The 12,450-nt window shown below is 44.0% G+C and overlaps 1 protein-coding gene and 1 non-coding gene across 6 annotated transcripts in view; both read left to right on the forward strand.

Annotated features, from left to right (window-relative positions):
- DIS3L2 (DIS3 like 3'-5' exoribonuclease 2) overlaps positions 1 to 12,450 on the forward strand; it is a 386,722-nt gene that overhangs the window by 276,120 nt on the left and 98,152 nt on the right. The gene's annotated exons all lie outside the window — the stretch shown is intronic.
- On the forward strand, positions 3,997 to 4,069 carry TRNAG-GCC (transfer RNA glycine (anticodon GCC)). The gene has a single exon. It is a non-coding gene; the product is annotated as a tRNA-Gly (tRNA).

Consider the following 12,450-nt stretch of genomic DNA (forward strand, 5'->3'; position numbering starts at 1 on the left):
GTGGAGCCCACTTCTGCCAGAACTACCACAGCTTCAACACAGCCATCATCTAAGGTTTTCACCCATTCCATAAACCCAAGACCTTCTGTTGCTGTGCTCTGAGGCATAGGATTAGGACTCCTGGCACCTCAGCCATACCTGGCAGCATGTGTGACATGTGGAAGATGGACTTCCATACATACCTCTGCCAGGTCCAACAGACCATGTCATTTGGCCTTTGAGTGGCCCAGCCGTCTGCTAGCAATAAAAGCATAGAATCTCTACTGAACGGAAGGGTTGCTGCACAATGGAATCACCATTCACTTCCCTAACCCTGCCTTGTACAGATCCATTACTCCCCCACTTACATACATGGTCCTGGACCACTTACACCAGCAGTCTTCATGCCAGCCTCAGGAGGGGTATATTCTAGAATCCCTGGGCTCCAGTTCCAGCAAAGTGCCTATGTGGTGCCCACGAAGGTGTTGGCAGTTCTAGAACAGAAGTCTTCCGGGACAGCCCAAAAGTTCCTAGGATTTCTAGCATTTACCAAGTTCCTCTCACATTTCCAATCTGTCCACCGCAATAACTAACCTCTCAGAAGGGAAGAGACAAAAATTAACTCAAAATGAATCACAGAGCTCAATGTGAAATGTAAAACTATAAAACTCCTAGAAGATAACATTGGAGAAATTTTAGATGCCCTTGGTTTGGCAATGACCTTTTATTTATTTATTTATTTTATGTTTACTTATTTTTGGCTGCGTTGGGTCTTCATCGCAGCGTGCAGGCTTTCTCTAGTTGTGGCGAGCGGGAGTTACTCTTCATTGTGGTGTGCGGCCTTCTCATTGCAGTGGCTTCTCTTGTTGCGGAGCACGGGCTCTAGGTGTGAGGGCTTCAGTAGTTGCAGCGCATGGGCTCTAGGGTGGGTGAGCTTCAGTAGTTGTGGTGCGTGGGCTCAGTAGTTGTGGCTCATGGGCTTAGTTGCTCCACAGCATGTGGGATCTTCCCAGACCAGGGATCGAACCCGTGTCCCCTGCATTGGCAGGCAATTCTTAACCACTGCGCCACCAGGGAAGTCCAGTAATGACCTTTTAGATACAACACCAAAGGCACAATCTATGAAAGAAAGAATTGATAAGCTGGACTTAATTAAAATTAAAAATTTATGCTCTGCAAAAGACACTGTCAAGAGAATGAAAAGATAAGCCATAGACTTGGAGGAAATTTGCAAAAGACACATCTGATAAAGGACTATTAGCCAAAATATACAGAGAACTCTTAAAATTCAACAATAAGAAAATGAACAACCCATTTAAGAATAGGCAAAAGACCTTAATAGATACTTCACCAAAGAAGGTATACAGATGGCAAATAAACATATGCAAAGGTGCTCCACATCATATGTCATTAGAGGAATGTAAACTAAAATAGTAATGATGCTACTACACTCCTATTAGACTGGCCAAAGTCCAGAACACTGACAACACCAAATGCTGGCAAAGATGTGGAGCAACAGGAACGCATTCATTGCTTATGACAATGCAAAATGGTACAGCCAGTTTGGAAGAAAGTTTGGCAGTTTCTTATAAAACTAAACATATTTTTACCATATGATCTAGTAATTGCACTCTTTGTTTTTACCCAAAGGAGTTCAAAATGTATGTCCATGCAAAAATCTGCACATGGGTGATTATAGCAGCTTTATTCTTATTTTCTAAAATTTGGAAGCAACCTCCAAAATGTCCATCAGTAGGTGAATGGATAAACTGTGGTACATCCAAACAATGGACTATTATTTGGCACTAAAAAGAAACCAACTATCAAACCATGAAAAGACATGGTTCCTCCATAGGAACCTTAAATATAAATTACTAAGTGAAAGAAGCCAGTCTTCAAAGGCTACATACTGTAAGATCCCAACTATATGACTTTCTAGAAAAGTGAAAATTATGAAGGCAGTGAAAAGATCAGCAACCGCCAGGAACTAGCAGAGAGGGTAAGTAGAGTAAGTAGAGCACAGAGGATTTTTAGGAAGTGAAACTACTCTGTATGATGCTATAATGGTAGATACTTCTCACTATACACTTGTCCAAATTCATAGAAGGTAAACACCAAGAATGACCCCTAATGTAAACTATGGACTTCGGGTGATAATGATATGTCAGTGCAGATTCATCAGTTATAACAAATGGACCACTCTGGTAGGAATGTTGATAATGGGACTGTGCATGGGGGTGGGGGTGGGAAATGGGAAATCTCTGTAACTGCTGCTCAATTTTGCTGTAAACCTAAAACTGCTCTAAAAAAGTAAAGTCTATTTTTTTTTTTTTTTTTAATTTTAAAGGCGGGAGAATGGGACTCTTCTAGGCCTTGACTGCAGCCATGTCCTTTAGGGGCTGGAGATCCTGTGGCCTGTGGCCCAAGTTTGGCTCCGCCATCTTGGTCAGCCAGCGGTTGACAGCGATGTCTTCAACCCCATGGTGGAGGTTGTCCTGTCTGGAAGCCTCTACTCCCTCTCCAGGGAGTGCTGGCTCTGGTGTGCATTGTCCCAAACGGGAGCCAGAGCTATCATCTGTTCAATCCAGTGGAGGCCCTCCCTAGGGAAACCTAGCACCTCCTCTCCCCTGCCCCATAACAGTACTTTCTGGATCACTGCAACCTAGAACATATAATCAAAACCCGAGAGCTCCACCTGCTCCACGAGAATTGGACATCTGCTTTCTTCAGGGGTTCAGCTTTGCCTGCCATTTATACTGGGTGCTCAGAAGCACCGTTCATTTTTGGCCATTCCAGAAATGAGAATACAGGAGGAGAGGGAGATGGAGTTGATTATTAAGCTGTGAAATTCTGGGTCGGAAGCTGCATGATCATCCAAACCCAGTTATAATTAACAGGGTGTTACCAGTGATAGGTGACCTCTGTGCACAGTGATACCTAAAAGATCCAGAACTTTCAGTCATCTCTCAATAAGAATGGGAAGCTTTATCCTCATCTGAGCAGGGGATGTTCTACCCCAATGACTTAGCTTGTTTCAGAGCAACTATGCCCCTATCTGGCCTCTGTGACCTCGTCAAACCTAAATGCTGTGTTAAGAACTTCTGTTTGACCCCCATCCCTCACAATGTCTATGACACCTGTGCCCAAGCTGTGGGCGGATATACGTGGCTTAAGGGAATGCGGCACAAACGTGTTACCCACACATATCACTGAACGTCAGCACATGAGGCTTCCTCCCTAACCTCCCCTCCCATGGCCATGAAGCTGGAGCCATCACCATTCCATTGTCATCCATATGGACAGTGCTGGCCTTTAGTTTGTGTTTATATTTTTGCAGGGCCTGTTCAACATTTTTCAAGTTCATATCCACCTAACCTTCACTCACAACCAGACAAGACCTGTTAACCTGGGACTAGAAGAATTATTGTTACTGTTACACCCCTTTCTACTGATGGCATTCCTTGTCCACACTTGTCTCCACTCATTTGTTTAATATCCTCATTCATAGTAACTGTAACCTCAACTTCTGAGCTTCCCCGGCATGGGGTAGCCAGCGAGTACCTAAGGAACCATGAGTTACTTAGGAGGATCTTGCATTTCTGATAGGTCAAGAATGGGAATAAGGAATATGTCAGTCAAGCCTGGGTCTCATAAGACATTCATATGGAAGATGCCGTTTGACTGTCCTCTTCAGTACACACAAACCATCTGTTAGTACCAATACTCTGGGTCTTTGGAAGTGCCAACAGTCATTGAATCCCTGGCCTGCCAACCTCACCCACCTCTCAGTGGCTTCCTGCCAACTATGTCTGCTCCTCCACATTGTATCCACCTTACCAACACTTGATGGATAGCCTGAGGCAGGGAGCCCAAGTGTCTTCTAGCTTGTGATACCTGGGAATGTCACAACTAATTGGCATTTACTCTACTAGGAAAGGTGTGAGAAAGAGAACCCAGCTCCCACCTCAGAAATCTGCACAACCCACAGGATAGCTAAAATAAAGACATTTAGGCACTTCCCTGGTGGTCCAGTGGTTAAGACTCCGTGCTGCCAATGCAGGGGTCCTGGGTTCAATCCCTGGTCAGGGAAGTAGATCCCACATACCACGACTAAAAACAAAACAAAACAAAAAGATCCCACATGCCGCAACTAAAAGATCTTGCATGCTGCAGCTAAAGATCCCAATGCCGCAACTAAAAAAAAAAAAAGATCCCACATGCGGCAACAAAGATCCCGCGTGCTGCAACTAAGACCCAGCACAGCCAAACAAACAAATAAATAAATAAATAAATATTTTTTTAAAAAAAAGATAACACCAAGTATCCACGAGGATGTGGAGTAATGGGAACTCTCACTGCTGCGGGGAAGGCAAATTGGTGCAACCACTTTGGAAAACTGATAGTGTTATGGACTGAATGTTTGTGTCCCCCTCAAATTCATATCTTGAAATCCTAACCCCTAATGTGATGATCTTAGGAGGCAGGGCCTTTGGGAGGTGATTAGGTCAAGGGTGGAGCCCTCATGAATGGGATTAGTGCCCATATAAAAGAGACCCCAGAGAGCACTCTCATCACCATGTGAGAATACTGCAGGAAGGCGCCATCTGTGAACCAGGAAACGGGCCCTCTCTAGACACTGAGTCTGCCATCACCTTGATCTTGGACTTCAGAGCCCCAGAACAGTGAGAAATAAGTGTGTGTTGCTTACACCACCCAGTCTATGATAGTTTTATTATAGCAGTCTGAACATAGTAAGACAGGCAGTATCTTTTAAAGTTGAATGTATGTACACACTTTGTGGTCCAGCAGTTCTGCTTCTGGGTATATACCTAACAGAAATGCATGCATGTGTTACAAAAAGAATGTGTAAGAATGTTCATTGCAACACTATGCAAAGTAGCCAAAAAACTAGAAGCTATTCAATACCGTCAGCTATAGGATGAACAAATAATTTGTGGTATGTTCACTCAGTGGGATGCAATACAACGAGAATGAACAAATGACAGCTCCACACACAGACATAATGGTGAAGGAAACCAGACACGAGTAAACACTGTATGAGTCCATTTATATAAAGTTCCAAAACAAGCAAAGCTAGAAGTCAGGAGAGTGACTACCCTTGGGGGGAAAAGGGCCCATCTGGTGGGGGAACTCCTAATGATTCTTGGTCTGGGCACTGATGACACCGGTGTTGAGTTTGTGAAAAGGCATCAAGCTTTTCCTTTATGGCTTGTGCGCGCGCGTGTGTGTGTGTGTGTGTGTGTGTGTATGTATAATACTTAAATAAAAATATGTTTCTATTTTGAAGCTTTTTGGGGCGTGACTTTTACTCCCCTCTGGCTCCTTTTAGTGCATGTAACCAGCCTGACCAGGCAAAGGAGCTACAGCAGAATCCAGGTACCTCGCTCATAGCTTGGCCTCCAGAGGACGCAGCTCTGATATTTGTACATTGACTACACTTCATGTAACCTCAGGTTGGAGACATCCCATCCACACCTCCTGCCCCAAAATGCAGTTGGCTAAATCCAGCCTTTGGCCCAGGGCCTCTTAGGGAAGGAGGATAAGACTTTAAAATCCCTTTTATCTACAAAAACTATAACGTTATGGTGGAAAGAGAAATAGAAGTAGCCATCAGACCACATAAAGTGAATACATGTGAAGCGTTCTCCCCATATGGATTCAAATATTTAAGAAATTTCGGCACAATTCGAGGTTTTTCTTCAGAGCAGGTGGCTTTCTCTTATCTAGCTCCGCACTCTCCTTTTATAGCCAGGAATTACGTTTCAAATTCAGAAAATGAGAAAAATAAAATTGGGTTAAATAACTAAGCCTGTTTCCTTTGCTCTTCTCTTTCCTTTGGCTTCGTGATTGTCATAGTTCTAGAATTTCTCTTTGGGAATGCAGAGTTGGGACTCTTCTCTTAAGCTCTGGAAATGGGGAGCTGAGTGGAGGAAGGGCCCCTATGCTCCCGAGCGGCTACAGGCTCCTGCTGCCCGGCACTGCCCCCAGCTTGGCATAGTGAACGGCGCCAGCCCACAGCCTTGGGCAGCAGCAGCTGTGCATTCTGATTCCTTTGAACCACTACTCTGACCTTCCTACTCATTTGTGTTTCTTCAAGGACAGTGTCCAGGAACTTTTCTGCTGTTTTCACTTTACTTTGCCTGTAAAAGTCTTCTTGAAAGCTGGATGAGCTGCTTTCCCCTCCTCCAGGTTCTCTCTTTCTCATTTGGCGGAATCATTTCTCCCAACTTCATCAGACGAGGGAGGGAGTGTGTGTGTTGGGGGATGGGGGTGGGGATGCCGGTTGGTTTCCCATCTACAGGGACTGTGGCATTGGTTTCTTTTCATTCAGTGTCGCTGACCTATAAGTATCTGATGTCAGAATTACAATCTAAGCTTGATTTGGGAAATTATCCCATAGATTAGTACAGTATACAGTGAAACAGATCTTGGGTCCAAATACCATCTTACTGTCCAAATATCATCATACTGTCTTTTAAATGAAATTCTTTTTGTTGGGATTTTACTCAAACTAATACATATTTGGTTACTCTTATTAACAATAGGGTGTACTCAGGAGAAAAGATAAATCTATATATTGTCCATTTAAATCCTGTGGAAAAACACTCTTTTTGACAAAAGGTAGATAGCTATCAGGATAGGGGACAGCTGTCTGCCTGAATTTAGGCCTGTCCTCAGAAGGACACAACATCTAGCCAGTTAATATTTCCAAGCTATCTTCTCTGAGAGGAAAATACAATGTAACTGTTAAATTAAAGGTAATTTTTAAAAAATAAGTGAATAAGTTTTAAAAGTGAGAGAAAACCTAAATAGCTGAAACCTAAACCTAAATTTTCTGCCTGTTGGCCCAAGCACTCGTGTTATTTTAGGTGTGAAACAGCTCAAATGAAAGTTCGCCCATAAATCTCTACGATATTTTATTGGTACTGCTTTATAATAGAGATCAAAGATTGGGATTGGAAGCCCGTCTTAATGTGGAGTCCAAAGAGTTTTAAGATGTTCGTTTATGACCCCAGCATGTTGTCAGGGTGTTGATGTTTTGTTAATGTCAAACTGTGTAGCAAAGAATTGATCAAATTTGGAATTCATGGAAGGGTTGATATGAAAAAGAAAACTCTTTAAACAGAGATGTTGGCTGGCAAATGGATTATCTCCTTCCTTTAAGTTGTTTCAGCATGTGAGTGGGGAGCTAGCTGAGTGTACCTTATTGTTAAAACCTCAAAGTCCTCAGAGACCAGGAGCAAAACTCCCCAAGTTCTCCGGCTCTGACAGCCAGTGGGCACTGAGGGTGTGAGGGAGGTTTGGGAGCCAGCAAAGGCCTGGGCAGAAAGGGGCAGGGGGGGGGCCCTGCAGCCCCTCTGGGCACTGGAGAACCCCCAGTGGGTTGTTGGCGTCTGGCCTCCTTGAGCTGTTACAGCCCCTATGTCGCTGCTATTCCCTCCTGTTCCTTTCTGCCTGGATGATTGATCTCTCCCCTCTGTGGCCCTTTCCGCTGGTCACAGGGCTGTCCTGGCTAACCTGCTGCTGAACTTGGCCAGCTCGCCCGCTGTGGCTTTAGCAGATGTTTCTGCTCTCTGAGGCTAACATAAGATTTTAGTCCTGTTGGTACCCCCACCCAGCTGCCTTGGGCAATTTACCTAAATGATCAGTTTCTCTCAGTTCTCCTAAGCCCGAATCCAGAATGCTTAGAAAGTCAGTGTCCTATCATCAGTGTCCTTTTTTTCCATGACCAGCTTTTAAGCTCTGTCCTCACCCAACTTTGATTCTGGCCCTGAAACATGCATGAGAAGCCTTAGCACCCTTTAAGCCCCTTTCCTTTTCTGCTACCTAAAGTGCTACCAGTCTTCATCCAGTGAGCATTTATTGAGTACCGGCTGTGTGCCAGGTGCCTGGTCTATAAAGATGAGAGAGATGGTGATCTTGCCCTGGAGAAATCAGGGGAGGTGGGCATGTAACAGTTACTATACACTGGCCTACTTGTAGTTGCAGAAGTGCTCCAAGGTGAGGATGTATCACAGAGGAGAGAGAAGTTGTATCTGCCTGGATTGGTGGTGGGAGAGGAGCTTCTGCAAGAGCCAGGAAGCCTTCACAAAGCAATTGATTTTTGAGCAGTGTTTCTAATTTTGAGTAGAAAATTTCTAGGTAGACAAAAGTAGGTGGAGAGGGCATTCCATGCAGAGGCTAGAAAAAGCATGGAACCTCCAAGGAACAGTATGTAGTTTGGAATTGCTGGGGTCTGAGCTGCAGGGGGAGCCAAGAGATGAAGTTACAAAGAGAGGCCTGGGGTGGCAGGCTAAGGAGCTTGGGTTTCATCTTGAGGTCAGGTAGAGAAGTGACATCATGTTCTTTGACTAAGATAGAAAATCACCTTAGCAGCTGTGTGGTTGAAGAACAGTGAGGCCAGAGATAGGAAAATTGTTATCAGTATCAGGGCCCTTTCCCTCAGTCATGGCCCCTTGAGGCTTTGAGTAACCACCCCAAAACAGACAGGGATCTTTGCTCACGGAATCTTAGGAGAGTAGACCAATATGGTGGTGTCCAGCTGGAGACCCCAGGAGAACTAGAGTCATAGATGTCTTCAGCCTGGGGCCAGAATGGGCATCCTGAACAAGGAGCATTCACATTCGCCCCCAGATTGCATCCCCTCCCAATCTAGCAATCCATATTGCACGGCAAAGAACAGGGCTAGGCACCTGGGAGAGCTTAGCTTCCCACTGGTATCTCTGATGTCTCCTTGGAGATGGGGTCTGCAGGCCCTCTGCCGACTTCCTCTTGAGACTCCTTGGCCTTATTGAAGATGTTTGGGCCTTTCCTCATTAACAGGACAAGCAGAAAATCAAATTACTGAATTCAGCTCATCAAATATTGGGGAAGATAAGGGCAACGTGTCCTAATATAAATGGGATTGCAGATTGTCATTGGATGGAATTTAGTAAGAAGATGCAAAAGTCTGCAGAATAATAAGGAAATCTTAACCAGAATAATTTCAACTCTAGAACTGTGCTGCTGGTTTAGGAGACTTAGGATGTATCCCAAGAGAGACGAAGGTGTCCACACTTGAACAGTGGAAGAGGGAGAGGAAAAGACTCATTTGAGAGATTTAGAATGCAGAACCTACAGGACTGGGGAACTGATGGGGTGTAGCAGGGAGGGGAGTGACCCTCCTCCACTCGGTCCGGTGATTTTCTCCATCACAGCTCAGCCATGACTTGCAGAAGCAGGAAAGGCAGATTCTAAGAGTGGTTGTGGAGTCTGCAGAGTTGGAAAATGAGGGAGTTTGAGAACTTGGAAGGAACTGTCCACGTGGTCCACACTGAGTAGTGAAGCTGAGTGGGGGCCAGAAAAGCCATGACTGGGGAGAGCTATCCGGGGGTTGGGGAACGCGTAAGCATTTGCACGACGCTGGTGATGGCCAGCAGTTTCTCAACTGACAGAGAGACCTTGCTTCTCTTTTCCAGTTATACATTGTGTTCTGCACTTAGGACCCTGCCTCGGCGTCTCTCCAGGCACCGTGGCAGATCTCACGTAGCCGATGAGGGTGCGGGGACCACTATGCTGGTGTCTAGGTGGGTCTCCCTGAAATAACAGAGCTCGTATTTGAGGAAGCAGCTTATGGAGAGTGGCTGTTTGTCTCTCCAGTCCCCCTCCCATGGGGATCCCTGCTGTGCTGTGGACTTGACACAAGTGCCATGTGTCATGGGGCACAGTCCCAGTGACACCGGCAGAAATCAGGCCCAATTCATGAGAGGCCCTGACATTCCAAACCACAAATGTAATTGTAACATCTTCACTCCTTTTCTTTTGAGAAATAATAGTCTATTTACAAAACTATTTGGACATAAAGATAAAGACTGTTTTCTTGGAATTCCGTCTGAATCCTGCCCCAAGATCTAGTGAAAGATTATTAAAAGGAATGCCCTTTAAAAATTAGGCATAATTATACTACCCCAAAAGTTTTAACGTTTAGCTTTTTCATGAGCACTTGGATTCTTTGGCATCTGACCATTGCAGTGTGAATATTAAAATGTTTCCTTCTGTGTAAGACACAGGATATCAAGCAATGTTTATAACCTGGGCAGCAGCTGAGTGTACCAATAGTTTTAGGAGAGAATAGCCAAACCAGTTTATCTTGTACTTAAAATACTAGCTGCCTGTGAAATTCTTATGTAAAGATGTTTAAATAGGAGTCTACCATGTATCAATATTTCATAAAATATTTTATGTGATGGAATAAACAGTAAACAGAAAAAATAGGTGATTTGTATTCTGGGTGAAAGTAAGTCATTCATTTGTAAACTAGAAGTGCCTGCTGTGTGTCAAGTGCTGGATAGAGAGAAACAGTCCTCATTCCTGAAGATTCCATGGTCTAGTGGAGAAGAGAGGCACATAAAGAAGCAATTAGGGTGAGTGTAAGAGCTGTAGAAGCTCTTACATGAGAGAGCAGGGAGGATGCAGTGAGTGACTGTTTAGGACTGCCTCAAGTCGTTTTTGAAAGAACAGGGGCCGTGGGGAGGAAGTATACAAAACACAGTGAGTACTCCACCCAAGGGAATCTGGGTAAGTGTTTCAGAGATGCTGATGAGCTGAATCTTAAACGATGTACAAAGTTGGCAGAACATCCAAAAGTTGGCAAAACCTCCGGAAAGGTGCTCCAGAAAGAGAGAACAACATGTGCACGAACTGGAGCAGGAAGCAGGCCTGGGTGGCTCTGGTTACTGCGTGGGAGGGGGGCCCAGGGCAAAGGCTGAAGGGAAGTCTGAGCCAGGGGACCAAAGGACCTGGCAGACCATGGGGTGGCCAGTGAGCTGTCTTTTATTGAGCATCTTCAATATTGTTTTACTAATAAGAGAACCAAGACTCAGAGAATTATACTAGGTGTCCCCCAAGTTGCACAGGAAATGGTGGGCCCAGGATTAGACCCCCAAGTCTGCCTGGCTTCAAAGCCTTTTCTGTTTTTCCTGAGATGTGCTGCTGATGAGTCTGGGTCTCACCCTTTTGGTTAATGGTCTTTAGACTTTTTTTTTTTCTTTTTTTTTTAGTGGTAAAGGCCTTGTTTGCAAATAAAATCTTAACCCCAAACTCCAATATGTAAAAATAGATCAGGTTGTATTTCATTAACATAAAGGTCTTCCATATTTAAATGTATAACAGTTAGGAGATCAAGTAATGAGAACAGTGGCTTTCTTTTTAATAAGCTCTTTTATTTTAAAATAAATTTAAATTTACAGAAAAGTTGCAAAGATAGTACAGAGAGGTCCCATATACCACACAGCCAGCTCTCCCCCTTGCTAACATCTTGCATTACCATGGTACATTTGTCATAACTAAGAAGTTGACATTGGAACATTGCTATTAACCAAATCCATACTTTATTTGGATTTCACCAGTTTTTCCACCAATTATCTTTCTGTTCCAGGGTTGAGTCCAGGGTACCACGTTGCATTTAGTTGCAATGACTTTCTTTGCACAAACACTAAAACGTGAAGTCAGGAAATATGTTACATTCTCAGATGTTCAGCTTTATGATTGAAAATAAGATACTGCCTTGAACCCTTAGAAGAAATACTAACTATCTGTAAAAAAAAGGTACTAAGCCCTGGACTACAGGCATGCAAGGCAAGAGCAACCTGCTACCGAAATGCAGTTGGTATAATTATCTGATACTGCAGCCCAGAGAAGAATCCAGCAGTGCACACCCAACAGGCTCAGTTCATTCTGTCTTATTCAGCTTGGGCTGTCACGCAGTATACCATAGACTGGGCAGTTTAAATAACAGACGTTTTGTTTTTTCTACAGTTCTGGAGGCTAGAAGTCCCAGATGAAGGTGCCGGCCAATTCAGTTCCTAGTGAGGACTCTCTTCCTGGCATGTAGAGGGCTGTGTCCTCACGTGGCCTTTTTTCTGTGTGTGTGTGCAGGGCAGGGAGGGGGGAGTTATCTCTCTATTTATCAGATCAGGGCCACACCCTTATGACCTCATTTAACCTTAATTACCACCAAAAGACCCCACCTCCAAATACAGTCACGTTGAGGGTCAGGGCTTCAACGTAGGAATTTGGGGGGTGGGGGAGGGACAGAGTTCAGTCCATAGCGTAGTCCAAAGGCTGAAATTATGTGAAATCTTTACAGTTCAATCATGGTATTAAAATTTCCTCCATTTCGTACAGTATGTTTTATGCAGGTAAATATGTGTTACTCTGTAAAACACTTGATACATGCAAGAAAATGTTAAATATTTAGATCCCATTTGAATACTCATTAAATAAGTTAACAGAGAATATAGTGTCATCTGAACAAACGATGCAAAAGCAATGGCAAGAAAAAGTTTTCAAAAGTAGTTGCCTTATAAAAGCTGTTACCAGAAGTCTTCAGGTAGTCGTTAGGTTTTACATACAAAAGATACAGCATCCTTCAGAATAATGCCAAGTAATGCCATATAATTATTAGCTGTT

The sequence above is a fragment of the Balaenoptera acutorostrata genome, chromosome 8 (assembly GCF_949987535.1).
Source record: "Balaenoptera acutorostrata chromosome 8, mBalAcu1.1, whole genome shotgun sequence".
Classification (NCBI taxonomy): Eukaryota; Metazoa; Chordata; class Mammalia; order Artiodactyla; family Balaenopteridae; genus Balaenoptera; species Balaenoptera acutorostrata.